We start from the raw sequence: 19,423 nt of genomic DNA on the forward strand, positions 1-19,423 counted from the left end.
GACACTGTAAAACTCTTAGAGGAAAACAGGCTGAACACTCTATGACATAAATCATAACAAGGTCCTTTCTGACCCACTTTTTAAAGTAATGGACATAAAACAAGGATAAACAAATGGGACCTAATGAAATATAAAAGCTTTAGCACAGCAAAGTAAACCATAAACAAGAAAAAAAGGCAACCCTCAAAATGGGAGAAAATACTTGCTATTGAAGAAACTGACAAAAAATTAATCTCCAAAATGTACAAGCAGTTCATGCAGCTCAATATCAAAAAACAAACAACCAAATCTAAAAATGGGTGGAAGACCTAAACAGACATTTCTCCAAAGAGATATATAGATTGCCAAAAAACACATGAACGCATGCTCAATATCACTAATCATGAGAGAAATGCAAATCAAAATCACAATGAAGTATCACTTCACTCTGGTTAGAATGAGTATCATTAGAAAATCTGCAAATCACAAATGCTGGAGAGGGTGTGGAGAAAAGGGAACCCCCTTGCACTGTTGGTGGGAATGTAAATTGATACAGCCACTATGAAGAACAGCATGAAGGTTCCTTAAAAAACTAAAAATAGAACTACCATAAGACCCAGCAATCCAACTACTGTGAATATACGGTGAGAAAACCACAATTCAAAACAGACATGTACCACCAATGTTCATTGCAGCCGTATATACAATAAACAGGATATGGAATCAACCTAAATGTCTATTGACAGATGAATGGATAAAGAAGATGTGGCACATATATACAGTGGAATATTATTCAGCCATAAAAGGAAACGAAATTGAGTTATTTGTAGTGAGGTGGATGGACCTAGAGTCTGCCATACAGAGTGAAGTAAGTCAGAAAGAGAAAAACAAATACCCTACGCTAACACATATATATGGAATCTAGAAAAAGAAAAACTTTCTGAAGAAACTAGGGGCAGGACAGGAATAAAGACACAGATGTAGCAAATGGACCTGAGGGCCTGGGGAGGGTAGAGAGTAAGCTGGGACAAAGTGAGAGAGTGGCATGGACATATATACACTACCAAATGTAAAATAGATGACTAGTGGGAAGCAGCTGCATCTCACAGGGAGATTAGCTCGGTGCTTTGTGTCCAACTAGAGGGGTAGGATAGGGAGTGTGGGAGTGAGACACAAGAGGGTGGGGATACGGGGATATATGTATACATATAGCTGATTCACTTTCCCATACAGCAGAAACTAACACAACTATGTAAAGCAGTTATACTCTAATAAAGATGTAAACAAAAAATTATGGTAGAAAGGAAAAATATATAAAACTTATGTACACATGCAATAGGATTTATATATATATTTATTTTTTGTGGTACGCGAGCCTCTCACTGTTGTGGCCTCTCCCATTGCGGAGCACAGGCTCCGGACGCGCAGGCTCAGCGGCCATGGCTCACGGGCCCAGCCGCTCTGTGGCATGTGGGATCTTCCCGGACTGGGACACGAACCCATGTCCCCCACATCGGCAGGCGGACTCTCAACCACTGCACCACTATAGAAGCCCTGCAATAGGATATTTGTGTATTAAAATTAGAGACAAAGAGTGAAGATAGCAAGTATTTATGATATCAACAAAAATGTGAATATATTTTTCCGAATTTTACACTTTTTTTGTTATATAAAAATTGGTCTAAAGAAACCAGTTGGGATCTCATGATAAAGAATCTCAAAGAAGCCTCAAATTTTGTCAGTTAACTTCAGATATTCTTTATAGTCTAAAGTCTGACGTTTATAGGCAATGAATCCTATTTTTACTGCCAGAGGAAGAATAGATTGTCCTTTATGAATGAATCCTTGTTAATCAAAATCAAAACATAAACAAGAGGTCCAAGTTATTCATTTAAAATGAGTATTAAAACTGATATGTAGAACTTGACAATCTTGGTTGCCATAAACAGTGAATTCTCTGCCTGTAGGCATTGGAGAAAAATTATAATCAAAGTTTGGGCATGAGCATGGATCAAGGGTGATTCCAATACTTGATGACATGAAGCAATGACAAATGTATTCATTTCCTTAATAGCTCTTGTGCCGTCTTGTAAAACTATCTTTATTGAACCTGGTGTCACCTAGACCTCATTCTTGTTCCTGACTGACATACCTCAAGCTCCTTTCTTCACATTATCTGAGGACTCTGGCCTCTGGCTTAAAAACTTTCTCTCCACCATCAATTCCACTATCTTCCTGGACAACTTTAGGATGTGTGGGATAATATACATCCACACCTTAACTTTAGTCCACTGTGACTTTCTGAACCCAGCAGACTCCTTACCTCCAGTGTCACTGCATTGTTTCGTTAACCAGAGCCAAAATATCTATGGAAGTTCTGAGATCTAAACGCTTATAGCCCAATTTTCTTTTAGCCACAGTACTCTACATTTCCAGGACTTTTACTTTATTACTCACAGTCTAACTTTTCTCCAATCTCAACTGGACTTCAACCATTTACTAGAAGTTTCTCCCCAATCCATATGGTCTTTTTTTCTTTTTGCGGTACGCTGGCCTCTCACTGCTGTGGCCTCTCCCATTCCAGAGCACAGGCTCCAGACGTGCAGGCTCAGCAGCCATGGCTCACGGGCCCAGCCGCTCCGTGGCAGGTGGGATCTTCCCGGCCCAGGGCATGAACCCATGTCCCCTGCATTGGCAGGCAGACTCTCAACAACTGCGCCACCAGGGAAGCCCCATATGGTCTTCTTAAAAATTAGTTTTAATCACTATGAGCAAGATGGTCATTTATCCCCATTCGCCTGGTGACAGACTCAGTTTACTCCTGTTTCCTGGCATCCTATTGGGTTGTCCTCTTTCACTCTTAAGTACGTTGCATTTTGGATGATAAATTATATTGTCACCCAATTATGAAACATAGAAACCATTTCTCCCTAACATAGAGTCCATTTCTCCCTATTATCCTAAACACTCTCACCTCATTTTCATTCCATGGTAATTGCTTTGAACTGACATAACCATGCAACTTAGCCCCTCCTTCCCCTGGGTCCCTGAGTGTGCCTGGACAACATGTCCCAGCATTGGATTCTAAAGCCAATATAAATTCCTGTTCTCTAATGACACATGCAATCCCAATACTGTCCATGGATCTTCCAAAATATCCCTTCTCCAGATTCCTTCCTCATTGCCTGAAGCAGCCCTTCCTCCCTCATTGCCTGAAACAACCCTTCCAGACTTTGAATTTCCTTTCAAACTCCCTACCTACAGACTGCTCTCTCAACCTCAAGCCAAATTCATTTGTTTCCTCATTAAGACAATGAAACCAATAGTTTTCTATATTACCTTCTCTGATCTTTATGCCTGAGTGGATGCTCATTCATTCACTTTCCAACTGCCCTCCCTTACCCATGGATGTGGTGTACTTTCTGCCATACATAGTAGATCCCTGCATGTTGGCTTTGATTTCCAACCTTCCCGCATCTCAAATGCCTTGCTCCATCCGTCATTCTTTTTCTTTTCTGCATGATCAGCGTTTGTCTTCTTATTGGATTTTTATCCCAAACACATGCAATTATTCAATATTAAAAGAAAAAATATTTTTTCTAACTCACATTCCCTGCTGTTTGGTGACTTCTTTGTCACCTAAAACAAGCTTTCAAAATGAATAATCAGCTCTGCATCCACTTCATCACCTCCTGCACTATGTTCTGTGTTTTGCCCTCAGCATTCTGTAGAAACTGTCCTCTCCAGCATAGTCTCTGCATTGCCTTCTCTGAAAACTTCCATTCCCTCCTTTCTTTACACATATAGTGCTGTTTTTTCCCCTCCCACGTCTCTGGCTTCCATTCAGTACTTTCAATGGCTTTTTAATTTTCTGCTCACCTCTTCTGTATCCATGTTCACCAGGACCCAACCATGACCCTGTCCTTTTCCCCTACTATTCACTGTCCCTGAGCACCTCATCAAAAACAGTGCTGACTGCCTGGTGTTGATTTTAATCACCTTCATGCAGGTTGTGAACCTACATTACAAGCCGTATCTATTACTGAGGGTAATAAGGTGCATCAGCCACTCATGTTTGACCTCCGTCCTTTCCAGAACACTTCTCCTCCATGCAGTGCTACTCAGTACTCGTTTTGTCAAAAAATTCAGCTATGAATAGTTCAGCCCATAGAGTTAGTAATTCTCTTTAGCCTGTTCCAAATAGGAACATTTTACTCCAAAATTCTTTTAACTTTGATTTTTATCCTAGATATAATTCATATATACTTAAGTCAACATGCATGTGATCTTACACAAATAATAATTAATCTTCATGAGCATAATCAAATCAGAAATTGGGGGGGTTAGTTAAGCTTGATGGGAGATTAATGTGATAGCTACAAAACATAGAATTGGAAATATCAGTAAAAATTTACCATCTGTTAATACAGTAAAAATGAGCTTTAGGGAAAACAGGTTTGATCTATTCTTTGTAATTGTACATGATATGTGGGGAAGGCTTCTCCATCCACCATGGGCAGGAAGATGCCCCCCTGGACATCAAACTATCAAATTTCCTTATAATTGATCAAAGCAGAGAAGTTCATAAATGTGTGATTTATTTTATTTTATTTATTTAATTTATTTATTTTTTTGCGTTACGTGGGCCTCTTACTGTTGTGGCCTCTCCCATTGCGGTGCACAGGCTCCGGATGCGCAGGCTCAGTGGCCATGGCTCACGGGCCCAGCCACTCCGCGGCATATGGGATCTTCCCAGACCAGGGCACGAACCCGTGTCCCCTGCATCGGCAGGTGGACTCTCAACCACTGCGCCACCAGGGAAGCCCTGTGTTATTATTTTTAACATAACAATAACAACCTTACTAATATGGGTTAATATATCAGTGGATCCATGGAAATCTGACATTACTGCATGAGGAAGGAATGGGGTAAGAAGATCTAGGTGTGATCGTCTCATTGGTATGTTGACTGGCACTTATTTCTAACACTTAAAGAGTAGAGGCATAATATCCCAGTATCCATGTGCCCCAGTTAGAGGGTTATAGTTTTCAGGATTATTCTCTTCTAAAATATCGAGATATCTTACAGTAAATGACTTAATATTTATCCTAGACATCGATGTGCTGTGGATAGAGATGAAAAGTAGAGTATTTATCAGATCTTCTCTTCACATGTCTTGTTTTGTCCCTTGCAAAAGTAGCATGGCAGAGAAAGCATTCATTTTAATTTTGAGCACATAATAAGCTTTGCATTTTTCAAGGCTTGAACTATTTTTCAAATTTTACTATAAAAATACCTCTATTTATCTTAGCCTCTAGGCACTTGTTCATTAAAAATACATAAATCATCTGAGAACTAATAAAACAACCACAGTCCAGCAGAAACTCAAGGAAATAAAAGCATTGTTTAAAGAACCAATGCACAAAATCCCTATTGGACTGAAAGTAGAAAGAAACAAAGATTGCTTTCTTTCAGCAAAGCTGAGTTATATGTGAAGGTATTGCATTGTAATGGCTACAGAAGGTTTTATCTGTCGTGAAGGAGAATAGGAATCAATATATTCTATGAGGCTTTGGTGATCACATCCTGACTGGGTTAAAAAGTAGCTGGGGGACAGGAAAGTGTCCTGTAGAAAGATAACACAAGACCTTGATAAGAAGCCTAGGAAATCCTTTACTTTAATATCCTTATCAGGGGAATTGTGCTTTTATTTTTCTCAGATTTAGGTAAGAGGCCTTATTTGTAATGGCCTAGATTTTCTTTCTATATTAACGTCTTTAATGGAAAAGGAACTCTCAAGGCAGAAAGGTAAAAAGGTACTTAATATAGATAAAATATGAATATTATAGCTACATATCTCACAAATATGACTGTATTATCACAAATATTAGATGGGGTCAATATGATCTTTATAGCATTTCACATTCTATTCCCAAGATATCAGAAAATTCCCAGATGGGCTTTCCTGCTCATTGTATTCATTGCCTCTGATTTTCTACCTGATTTTGACTCATTTGTTATGACTTATTGCTGCTCATCCTTTATCTTTATCTTAGATTTGACCCAAACAGTGACAACATCCTTTTCTCCTATCAGTCTCACAGCTGACTTCCCAAACCATGGACAACTGTATCCTTTAGGACTGCAGTAGGCATCAAATCATTACTTACTTAAAAATATAGGGTCATGGCTAAAGGCTTATACTTACTAATCTTCCTTGCAAAGAGCAAAACAAAAATCACACAGTATACATCTGTTTTTAAAAGTCTTTTTGGCTACTTCACTGCTAGGATTATCATTTTTAATAATAGTTTTGACTTTTCTGGAATAAGTCTAGGTAGCTAGACTTGTTTTTATTCTCCATCTCTCTCCTCTGACTTCTCTTCCCACCTGATGGCCTTATGGAACTCCAATTTTTTCTCCTCAGCCATCCCCCATGTTGCAGAACAATTCAACTCAGTCTAGCCCCAGTTCCTAAATTCATCAAAAAGTCTACATTTGCACATCTTAAATCCTTTGAAATACTTGACCCACAACATTCTTTTTTTTTTAAATGTTCTTATCAAAAGATTAACATACCTTAAAAAGTAGTCTTTTAAAATAGAAAGGTTTTCCTTTGATACATATAAAATGTTTATACCTTTTTTAAAAAATTGGGTTTTGCATGCTGATATCTTGAATTTAATTCATGATACCCTAAAATATAGGTACTAGGGTTCTCATTTAAAAGAAATAAAACAGGGACTCCCCTGGTGGCTCAGTGGTTAACACTTCACCTTCCAATGCAGGGGGTATAGGTTTGAACCCTGGTGGGAGAACCAAGATCCCACATGCCTCACCGCCAAAAAACCAAAACATAAAAGAGAAAAAATATTGTAACAAATTCAATAAAGACTTTAAAGATGGTCCACATCAAAAAAAATCTTAAAAGAAAATAAATAAAAGAAGACAAACAAAGGTTCAGAGAGATTGTGAAATCAGCTCAAAGGTCTCACAGTTAGTTAAGTTCCTAGATTTGAACTCCTACAGTGTGAGTCCAAACAGGATTTCTCTAAGGTTATCTGATTCTGAAGGAAATTTCTCAAGCTACTTTTTCGTTCATATATAAGTAATTGTATGCTTTATTCATCAGAAATTCTGCAGGATTATGTTCAGAAGCAACCATGAACATGGAGTTAAAATATAAGCTCTAGAGAGGCAGATTGAAACTGAAAAATAAAACAGTTTAGTAGTTTTGAGGGAAGGATGGGGCATAACATAATTTGTTTCCTGAATGTTCCAATGTGATAATGACATGATTTATGAAATATAGTATATTCATATCCATGGGTGAAGTGGATGTATGATTGGGGTGGGGGTCTTCCAGAATAGAAAAGAGAAGTCTCAGGTTCTTTGATTCTACTTACATCAATCTATTTCAACTTGTAGTTGGAAAACTACACCGCTGTGTAATACTGCCTCATATAATTTTAAATGAAGCACATCACTCCAATAAATGCTGAAAAGCACTTAAAGAACCACTAGGGAAATATTATTAATGAGTCTATTAATTTGTAAAAAGTAAATGGGAGAGAAGTTTGATTTTGTGTGTATGAATGTGTGTGAAGCCACAGCTGCTAATTCTAAAACAACTACATGCACAACATGAGAGTATTTTTGAACGATTCTGTTGCCTATAGTGTGTTACGTAGTATACTGGGGAGGTCACTTTTTTGAACTCAGACAATTCTAGGTTTGAGTCCTAGTTCTTCTGCTTCTGGCTGGGACATTATAAGCAACTGAGTTCCCCCTGGGTCTGTACACCCACAGATGATAATTGGTGTGTAGTGGTAACATATTGTACTTTTAATTTGTTTTTCCTAATTTCTAATGATGTTGAAGATTTCTTTGTCTGTTTATTCCCCACACCTTATGTCTTCTTGGTTAAGTTTCTGTTCAAATTTTTGCCCATTTTTTAAAATGAGTGTTTTCTTATTATTGGTATTGAGAGTTCTTTATATATTCTAGATTCAAAATCCTTTATCAAGTAAATGATTTGCAAATATGTTCTCACAGTTAGTGGCTTGCCTTTTAAACATTGATGTTTAAAAAGTAAACTTTTAAGATTTTGATGAACTCCAATTTGTCAACTTGCTTTTTTACAGTTTGTGCAAATTTTTGCTCAGTCATTCCTATTAATATCTGTATTATGAATCAATATGATATTCAGTGAAATGTCCAGATGGTCCAAATCCTTACGGACTATATTAGACAGAATGTTAATGTAGCAAAACAATAAGGGTTCATTTTAGTCCATTCCAATTCAAGTAAAATATTTCTAATCCTCCTTTTTTATAGGGATATAAAAGAATGTTTCTGTCGGATCAGTGGCCACATGGCATCTTCCTGAGATAGTGCTAATTTGCTCTAGTAGAGATACTACATCTAGCAAGGCAGCTGCAATTGGGTTACTATAAGAGAGTTCAAGAAAATCTAAGGATTCAAGGTTTTCAAATTCATAATATCTCAGGATCTCACTTCTTCCCTTCAGGGTCCTGACATTGAGGTAGGAGCTTCCTGACACTAAAATTCAACCTCTTCCAGGTCTCTGCTACTCTGATGATTGCACTAAGAGTTGATCAATTTTTTCTGACTTCCTGCTGTAAGAAGTGACTCTCTTTAGAAGCTTCCAGGCCCTCTTGCTTTCATCCCTTGTGGTTACTTGGTAAATACTCAGTCTTAATCTTTAATTTTCTTACTTCATATCATTCATTGACTCCAGAAAGAGACATTCAATTCTCTAATTCTCCTCTTATTATTTATCCCACTCTTTCCAAATGTCATACACAGCTCCCATCAGTACACTCTTGGTTTCTCATCCAATTCACCATGAGTGGAAGTGTTAACATATTCACTATTACTACTTCACTTAACAAGTGTGATCAGGGTACCACTTACCACCAGTGAGGAAGCCCTCATTGCTCACTGGCCAGTAGGTGGAAGAGCCCAAAAATCCAATTTGAGTTTCCTTGAATCATTCCTTGCACCAACTGTCTTAAATAGACTGTCTGGGAAACAGACTCTGAGACAGAGATCTGGAAGCAGGAATTTTGAGACAGAAAGTGTTCTTGGAAAAAACACCTCTGAGGGATTGAAGGATGGAAGTCTGGGCAGAGGAAGAAATTAAACTATAATACTGCAACAACAAAGGTTCAGCCCATCCTATGGGAAACTCTGACCCTTAGTTCAGGTATTTACTAATTAATTTATAATAATAATAAAGCCATTTAATGTTAAACTATGTAACTTGTAAAAAGTAACTATATTTTGAAGACAAAAGATTTTGAGAAGAGCAACCTTGTTTGTATTTTTGTAAATTTCTTTAATTTCTGGTTCAATAGGGAGAAGCTGGTTTCAATTTGTTGCCATATGACATATCTTATAACTTCTAGAAATCTCCCCTATAAACCCATGAGAGAATGGAACTGAAAAAGGCAAATAACATCTCAGTGTTATGAAAATGTTTTAGGTTTTGGAGACACCCAGGATTCCATGGACCATGCTTTGAGAACGACTGCATTAGACCATGCTCTGAAAATGAACACAGTCATTATTCTTTAAAAGCATGACCTCATTAATCTATCTCTTTTGATTCTTGCTGCTGACTGGGTTCATGGACTTGTGGAAGTCGTTAGGGATGTTTTCAAATACTCTGATTCTCTTCTCTATCCAGGCACAGGTAGAGTCATATTACACCGTCCCCTTTGAAGTTACGTCTAGATATACGGTTTGCTTTGGCTAATAACATTCAGTCTGAGTAGCGCATGTTGCTTTCTGGGAGATAATTTGCAAGCTTAGGAGACAATATGCGATTTGCTACATTCTGTTTTCCTGCCTTGAGTTCCTGAATATTGACAAGGAACCCACATGCTGATGCACATTGGAAGTATAGAGTGAACAAGAAGTAAACTTCATATTAAGTCACTGAGACTGTGTGGATGCTTGTTATGATAAAAAAAAAAAAAATCTGCCAATGCAGGGGACACGGGTTCATGCCCCGGGCCGGGAAGATCCCACATGCCGCAGAGTGGCTGGGCCCGTGAGCCATGGCGGCTGAGCCTGCGTGTCCAGAGCCTGTGCTCTGCAATGGGAGAGGCCACAGCAGTGAGAGGCCCGCGTACCACAAAAAAATAATAATAATAGTAAAGAAAAAATAATCTATCCTATACTAAGTAATGTATGTCTCCTCCTCCTCTCTCTCTCTCTCTGTCATTTCATGTCTCCCTCCCCCACAGTCCCCAAAAGGATGCTTACAACTTATTCCCAAGATTTAGATTAGGTCCAGTAGGACTTGAATCTAAGCCAAACTTGTGAAAGGGGTACTATGATTTATGAAAATTAACTTGTGTAGTATGTGGTGAAGTAATGCTTCATTTCCCACTAAGCTTTTTATTTCATGGAGATGACTTATCTGGAAAGTTGCAGGAGGTTGGGAAGGGGAGATTGTCATAAAAGGAATTGCATTTCTACGTACATGAATGTAATACCATCTAATACCTTCAAAATTTAACCTCATTTCAAACAATAGACTTTTAGTAATTGTCCAGGGAGGCCAACTGGCCAATTTTGTAACATATGAATAATTCATCTTATATTTCAAATAGGCATATTTTATGTGTGATTGTGTTAGTATAAATGAATAGGTGTGAGGGATTTTCAGCCTTTTAAAGACAAAAAGGGCAGAAGATGGCAGTCTTATAAGAAACTTTAAGATAAATTGTAAACTCTTTTAAAGATTTAGAATCATAAATCAATGGTGGAAGGTGGCAGTTCTGCCCCTATTGCCTTTCTGTTAAGTTTGCAAATTCATAAGAACCTAATGCTGAATGAATCATGTCTACTTTGTGACTGTGTAACAAAGAGAGAGAAACAGAAAGAGAAAGGTAAATGTAACAATGTAACCTTTCTTATATTGTTAGGGCTGAGTTTCCAAAGAAGAGTACAGTAAGAACAGGGTACCCACATCCTGGCATGATTTCCTAGAATATATAGGCTGGTCTTGATAAAAGACTGTGAAATTGGTTTAGTCATCATTAACCCATCACAACCTTGAGTCTATAGAAAAGAAGGCAAAGTATTTATCAGTTGAAGAGCCAAGAGTAGGGTTTTCTTTGGAGGAAGATACATTTTGGGCACAGTTTCCAAACTTTCAAATGATGGGTATGGGAATAATTCACCTTCAGCTCAGGAATCCAAGAGGATGACTTGGAGATCTTGGTTTATATTCTCGGAAGTGTGAGTGACCGGTATCTGACACATCCTGAAAAATCTGAGGTCTAGAGTCAGTGGTTAGCAAGCCACCGTGGGGCAGCAAAGTAGAGAAGCCTATTTGTGAATGCTTTCCCTATCAGAATGAAAGGTCATGCAAGCTCACATGCATATACAACATAAGTACGATGCGATCCCTGAGAAAGCAGCTGGACCAGGTCACCTGGCATGGAATTCTGCCCAAGAGGAAAGTAGAAGGGACAAGATGAGTCCACAGGAGAGGAAATTCAGAAATCAGGTAGCAGAGAGAGAAACCGCGAGAGGTCAGAAATCGCAAGAGATCAGAACAGGCATGATTTACATCCAAGAACTGTAGGTGGTAGCAACCCAGGAATGGGAGGAAAGTTGCAAGAGAAACATCCCTTCCTTCCCCAGCTTTGGACAGAGTCAGACACTGTGATCTGCACACCCAGAAGAAACCACTGCCAGGCCAATACTGCAGCTCTTGACAGAGGTAGAGATTGAAGGCTCACAGCACCTACTCCACCCACCGGTGTGCAAGACCAGAGGACTGGAGAAGGGCAGAAGAGGAGTCTTAAATTGGCAAAAAGTCTGCAGGTTTGATGCTACCCTTGGAGTCAGCATTCTCTAATATATCTAAAAGACAATTTATTTAATTCTGAAAAATGAAGAAAGACTGAGATTTCTTTCAGGGACAGGAAAAATGAATGCAGGAGGAGGGTTTGCAAGGGCAGTAATATGATTGTCTCTACCCAAACAGGCAGGGTAAATAAAAAAGTCACATCTTAACAACCTGATAAATATGCTTCATTTTAAAGGCAGTGGCATTATTAATTTCATTCAGGCTAAGAATAAATATTGGTGGGTTTTGTTGTTATGGTTGTTTTTGTTTGCTTTCAAACTTTTAACTAGATCATTGACAAAAGTTTCAGACTTCCTCTTATGGAATATCTACCAGAAAATGTTTATCTTTTAAATGTTCTTTGAATTTGTTAACCTCTAAGTTCATAAATATTTGTGACAGCTAGCTTTAAAATTTTGTAAATCAATAGTATTTGGGACTAAAATATTATATTTTACATTCATTTCTTGAAAAGCTTTGATAGTTTAAAAAATTCAGTTTTGGCCTGCTTTACACTATTTAAGACAATTTCAGTTTACGATTTTCTATTTTCCAATGTAGGGGAACAGATTTTTAGCTACTACTCCGTGTTATAGATTTTGAGCCTTGTATCACCTGGGTTCCTTTTGTGGAATCCTATAATTGGCATCACCCAGTTAAGAGGGATAAGATAGAGGCACCAAATAGGAAATTGTGAGAGAATGCAAAGAATGGAAATCAGCCCTCAATAGAAACCAGCTTTGTCTTTTTCTCCATCATTTGATGCAACATTTTAAAATTCAGGCAATAATCCAGAATAAAAGCAATTCATAATCTATACATAGACCCAAGGAATATTTTCTCCTCTTCAAATACTGCTCTTACCAAAAATGGTACCGCTGCATCCTATCCCATTTAAGTTCTCCGTGGATATTTTGAATTATCAGAGGGAGTTAGTGAAGGTATGAGAGAATTCCTACTGCTTTTTACCTTCATTGACACTAATAAATCCTGCTGCGTGAAAATGAGTTTAAAAATCTCTATGCAATTAGCTTTCCATTTTACCTTGAATGTTTTAGTGCAGATTGTTAGCTAATCAAGCTGGGAAATTGAAATAGAGTGTACACAAAATTGTTTATAATTAATATTACAAACAAGCAGGGCGGATAGCACTGTACTTGTTTTACAGCTATAATAAAATAAGCAGTGATATTAGCATTGCATCCATTTAGGTGTAATTGTACAAATTGCTAACTAATCAGATGAGAAACACAGTACTTGAAAGACCAATGCTCCTTTCTCCTTTTATATGCTATTACCTTTGTGTGAGTGTGTGTGTGTATATATATATATATATAAAGGATTTTAAGCCTTCAACACAAATAATATATGAATAAAGATGTATTTTTAAAAACATTTTGATATAGAGAATGAATTTGCCTTTTTTTGCAATAACAGGCCTTGGACACTTCTTTAAAAATGCAAACTTGGGCAAATGCATAATATTTACTGAAAAAAATACAACTCTGTTTATCAAGCAAGATGCAGTTTTTAGCTCAAAGGGTTTTGACATGCTCCCCACAGCAGGGTCTCAGCTAGAATTGTCTGGCAGAAAGAAGTGAATGTTTCAGGAAGTAAGGTTGAAACTTATGAGCATAAGAGGAAATGACAGGTTTTCACCTTTCTATAAGTTTACTTTATCTCAGGTTTTATAAAACCTAGTGTGGGTTCAACAATGCACAATCTCTCTTGTCCAATGAAAATTTCTGTTGGAGGAAAGCTTTAAGAGGTAGAAGAAGGAACACAAATTATAATTGCATGTCCATAGAATTATTCAGATGTATTGTTTTTGCTTACTTGTTTTGATGCAGTCCTAACATATATTCTAAGGGATTGAAAATATCCTGTGTGTATGTGTATGTTTGTGTATGTATGCATCTGTGTTTATGTAAGTACATGTATCTCAAGCTGACAGTGCTATCATACCAAAAATATGGCACAAAATCCAGCTAAAGACTCAGTTTTTTAAGACTGAATAAAGAGTTAAGTCTGCAGTTTGGACATTGGTACATCCTACACATATGTGTTTAGCACCAACTGTGTTCCAGCATTGTTCCTGGTGTTGCCCTTATGCAGCTTGCATTCTACTAGTCTGTCTCTGCCTAGTATAATTTCCCTAAAAGGCCTTCTCTGGTTTCTCTCCATCTGGTCAGGCTGCTCTTATACTAAAAGTACATAGCTGATAAAGAAATTAAATTCATCCTCCATGCTGTCTCTTCACACTCATTGTATTTTCCATAACTGTGGACTAATTCATATAAAATTAGCTTTTCTTTTTCTAACTGGGAAAGAACTGTGTGGCAGCAAGCATAGGTGGGTTACTGTACACTAAGAATGAACTACAATACTGAGGAAGTATCTATAAGTTTCTCTAGTCATTTTAATAAAACAGACTATTACACTTGCTTAGAGTGTCAGATTCAGAGCTAAAACCCAGGTAACTGGCTCTCAATTCCATAATCTCTCCATTGAGTAGAAGGCATAAAAGAAAAAAAAGGATACACGAATTTAAGGTGAAAGATAGGTTTCAGTTACAACTCTACCGTATGTAACGTTACTTAAGTCTATGTGATCTGTGATCCTGGGTAAGTTACTTTACTGTTCTGAGTCCCAAATAATGATCAATGAATTGGGGAAAATAACAAAATCAACTTGTAGTGTACACTTTAATATAATGTACGTTTTTTGTAGTAATTAAGTAAGCAACTGATTGTGATCCTTGACACTGTTAGTGATTAAATGTCACATAGTTTTCACCTTGCCTTCTAAGCAAAGGTCATGAACAATCCTGTGACTGGATTTTCTTATCATTTTGAACTGATCTCAGTTTGCCTCTTTTTTTTTTTTTTTTTTTTTTTTTTCAATCTGTGTCCTCTGCATCGGCAGGCGGACTCTCAACCACTGCGCCCCCAGGGAAGCCCTCTTCTTTTTTTTTTTTTTAATACTGCTTTTTCTCAGAGTAGTTTTAGGCTAACAGCAAAATGGAGAGGAATATACAGGGATTTCCCATGTGCCCCAGAAATGCATAGTTCCCATTATCAACATCCCCTCCGGAGTGGTACATCTGTTACCAAAGTCCAGAGTTTGCATTAGGGTTCACTCTTGGTGGTGTACATTCTATGGGTTTGAAAAACTGTATAATGATATGTATCCACATTTACAGAATTATACAGAGTATTTTAACTGCCCTTAAAAACCTTTGTGTTCCCAGGACATGGAAGCAGCCTAAGTGTCCACTGACAGATGAATGGATAAAGAAGATGTGGCCCATATATACAATGGAATATTACTCAGCCATAAAAAGAAACGAAATTGAGTTATTTGTAGTGAGGTAGATGGACCTAGAGTCTGTCCTGCAGAGTGAGGTAAATCAGAAAGAGAAAAACAAATACCCTACACTAACACATATATATGGAATCTAGAAAAAGAAAAACTTTCTGAAGAACGTAGGGGCAGGACAGGAATAAAGATGAAGATGTAGAGAATGGACTTGAGGATATGGGGAGGGGGAAGGGTAAGCTGGGACGAAGTGAAAGAGCTTCATGGACGTAGATACACTACCAAATGTAAAATAGATAGCTAGTGGGAAGCAGCTGCATAGCACAGGGAGATCAGCTCGGTGCTTTGTGATGTAGCTCGGTGCTAGAGGGGTGGGATAGGGAGGGTGGGAGGGAGACACAAGGTGGAAGGGATATGGGGATATAGGTATATGTATAGCTGCTTCACTTTGTTATTCAGCAGAAACTAACACAACAATGTAAAGACTTCATGGACGTAGATACACTACCAAATGTAAAATAGATAGCTAGTGGGAAGCAGCTGCATAGCACAGGGAGATCAGCTCGGTGCTTTGTGATGTAGCTCGGTGCTAGAGGGGTGGGATAGGGAGGGTGGGAGGGAGACACAAGGTGGAAGGGATATGGGGATATAGGTATATGTATAGCTGCTTCACTTTGTTATTCAGCAGAAACTAACACAACAATGTAAAGCAATTATACTCCAATAAAGATGTTAAAAAAAAAAAAAGCCTTTGTGCTCTACCCGTTCATCCCTCCCCCAACCCCTGGCAAGGACTGAATTTTTACTGCCTCCATAGTCCTGTCTTCTCCAGAATGTCATACAGTTGGAATTATACAGTATGTAGCCTTTTCAGGTGAGATTTTTTATGGCTTAGTAGCTCTTTTTTCTTTTTTTTTTTAATTGTTTTGATATGGACCATTTTTAAAGTCTTTATTGAATTTGTTACAATATTGTTTCTGTCTTATGTTTTAATTTTTCGGCCACAAGGCACGTAGAATCTTAGCTCTCCAACCAGGGATCGAACCCGCACCCCCTGCGTTGGAAGACAGAGTCTTAAACACTGGACCACAAGGGAAGTCCCCCAGCTCATTTTTTTTTAGTGCCAAATTATATTCAATTGTCTGGAACTACCTAGTTTATTTATCTATCCACGCTCTGAAAGACAACTTGGTTGCTTCCAAGTTTTGGCAATTATGAATAAAGCTGCTAAAAATGTTTGTATACAAGCCCTTGTGTGGATGTAACTTTTCAATTCCTTTGGGTAGATACCAAGGCATGCAGTTGCTAGATTGTATGGTAAAAGTATGTTTAGGGTTGTAAGAAAGTCTCAAACTGTCTTCCAGAGTGGCTGCACCAGTATGCATTCCACCAGCAGTAAATGTTCCACAACCTCACCAGCGTTTGGTGTTGTCTGTATTCTGGAGTTTGGCCTTTCTAATAAGTGTGTAGTGGTATTTCAGTGTTTTATTTTGATTTGCTTTTGATTTGGTAATAAAAACACCTTTGCCTTAACCATATACATAGGTAGGTTCAAAATACGTTAATTAATAAAGAATTTAGGAATGCAGTTACAATATTTTAATTTGGCTTACCTGACATTATACTTTTCAGGGTAATGCCAACTGGCGTATGCTGATTCCCAGTACTGTACATTAGGTCAGAATCACAGCTTATTGAATTCAGAGAGTTCCCCGTTAAGCCAGAGACAGCATGTAAAACTGATGGATTGGTTCTTAAATTCTTGAGCATAGCTTTAGTGAATGAAAATATTGAATAAACCTGCAAGATTTAAGCAGCCCTGATTCACACAAATGGTGAAAAGAGGTCAAACAAGAACGCCTTTAACAGTACTAGTAGTAGTACCAGTTACGATATCAAATGATAGTCTCATGTTTTCAAAACATCTTGGATATTCATCAAGCTTAATGTATATGAAGTTTTTGCTGAAATAATTTGGTAAAAGTGACGAGGAGTTGGAAGTAACAAATATCTCAGTTAATATGTGACCCAATAATGTATAATCAGGTCAATCAACCTTAAAAATTTAAATTTCAAAATCTAGATTTGACTAGAGTAAGTGCTTGATTCAAGGGGTACTTTTTCACCGTTAATAACTTCCATTTTGTATTCATAGACACTCTGTTGCTTTCAGAGAGTTACCATATTTGAAACCTAAAGTTTCAAGTTTCAGTAAATTTTGAGACTTTTCTTTAGCATGGGAAAATAAGTACTTTTAAAATTGATATGCACTTTGAGGAACAGCATTTTAAAAAATTATATTGTACTATTGCTGTATCTGCTAAGCACTTTAAAGAATATACATTAATATGCTTATATTTTCAGTTAAGTTCTAATTCCATTAACAGGGAAGCTGAGATCTGGAGACTCAACAAAAATCCCCAGATAAAATCACATCATATTTGGAATTTTCCACACCATATGCTTAATCTACGCACATACATTTTTTACTTTTTTATCTATTATGCAAACTAGAGGAGAGCCACAGGTATTCTCTTCTACGTTCTTTCTAGTATCACTCTTGTTGTTATTCTTGTTGTTTTCCCCACCAATGTTAATGATAGAAAAGAAGAGCTTTTTCAGATAAGAACAGCTTTTTTCTATTGTAAATTTGGTTGCAAACTCCAGTCTTTTGTGTTAAGAAAGAGTCTCAGTAATGCTTTTCAAAGTTCTCCTGTGTTATAATTTCTAACTTATATTCTATTGTTGAAATTCTTTTCCTGTATCTCACTTGCTCTGGGTGCATTAGAAACAGGATGTGACCATGATCCTACCAACTGGCAAGCATCTCAAGTACTTCTGGAAAGTCTTAGATCAGTTATAAGAAATATCAAGTGAAATTCATCTTCTCTCATCTCCAGTTATACCAGAATCTTGGAAGAATGATCACTTGCATATGGTTTATTAAGTTGGATTGAGGAAAATTTTCTCAAGATTCTTCTGGCTAAGAGATATGTACTTTAACTTGTCCTGGACCTGAATATACGAAAGATCTGAAATATCTCCCACGTGAACAAGGAGTTACAAATAATATGTGGAACTTAAATGTTGAAAAACACAGCATTTAATTATATCTTGATTCATGTGAGTGCAAGAAAATACTTTTTTTTAATCATCTTGGTATCTACACAATTACTGTGAAACAAGAGGATGGGGATATATCTGAGTGTTTCTGAAGAAGGAATACTTCTGAAAACAGTCTCCTCAAGGCTGAAGTAGAGGATGACAGAGAATTTCTTAGCATCCTCAAGAAAAGTAAAAAATAATAGTGAGCTACAAATCACAAGAATAACATGGACTGAGATTAAAAAAGAGGTATATGACATAAGAAGGAATTTAATGGTAAAGAGATAAGATCTGAACTTATATTGGATGTAGAAAGAGCCAGATTTGATTCTAAAAACTTAAATCAGTAATTAAGAGTATCTCCAATAATGTAGTTGAGATTAATGTAATAATGAGAACAATGTGAGAAATCATTAATTCTGTATGGTGCAATATGAAAACATATATTTTAAAAAGTTTTTTATACCTAAGGAAAAACAAAGTGATATGGCAGAAGCAATAATCAACTTTATAACTGAAATGCAAAAGAAGAAAATACAAAGAAAAATGTTGACAGATTAGCACAAAAAATTTTAAATGTACAAATGTCAAAAAATACTATAAACAAAAGTCATACAGCTACATGTGAAAGAATGAGATTAGAATACTCCCTAACACCATACACAAAAATAAATTCAAAATGGATTAAAGACCTAAATGTAAGGCCAGACATTATAAAACTCTTAGAGGAAAACATAGGCAGAACACTCTATAACATAAATCACAGCAAGATCCTTTTTGACCCACCTCCTAGAGAAATGGAAATAAAAACAAAAATTAACAAATGGACCTAATGAAACATAAAAGCTTTTGCACAGCAAAGGAAAACATAAACAGGATGAAAAGACAACCCTCAGAGTGGGAGAAAATATTTGCCAAAAAAGCAACTGACAAAGGATTAATCTCCAAAATTTACAAGCAGCTCAGGCAGATCAATAACAAGAAAACAAACAACCCAATCCAAAAATGGGCAGAGGACCTAAATACACATTACTCCAAAGAAGATATACAGATTGCCAACAAACACATGAAAGGATGCTCAACATCACTAATTATGAGAGAAATGCAAATCAAAACTACAGTGAGGTATCA

The sequence above is a fragment of the Neophocaena asiaeorientalis genome, unplaced genomic scaffold (genome assembly GCF_003031525.2).
Source record: "Neophocaena asiaeorientalis asiaeorientalis breed wild unplaced genomic scaffold, Neophocaena_asiaeorientalis_V1.1 scaffold169, whole genome shotgun sequence".
NCBI classification, from domain to species: Eukaryota; Metazoa; Chordata; class Mammalia; order Artiodactyla; family Phocoenidae; genus Neophocaena; species Neophocaena asiaeorientalis.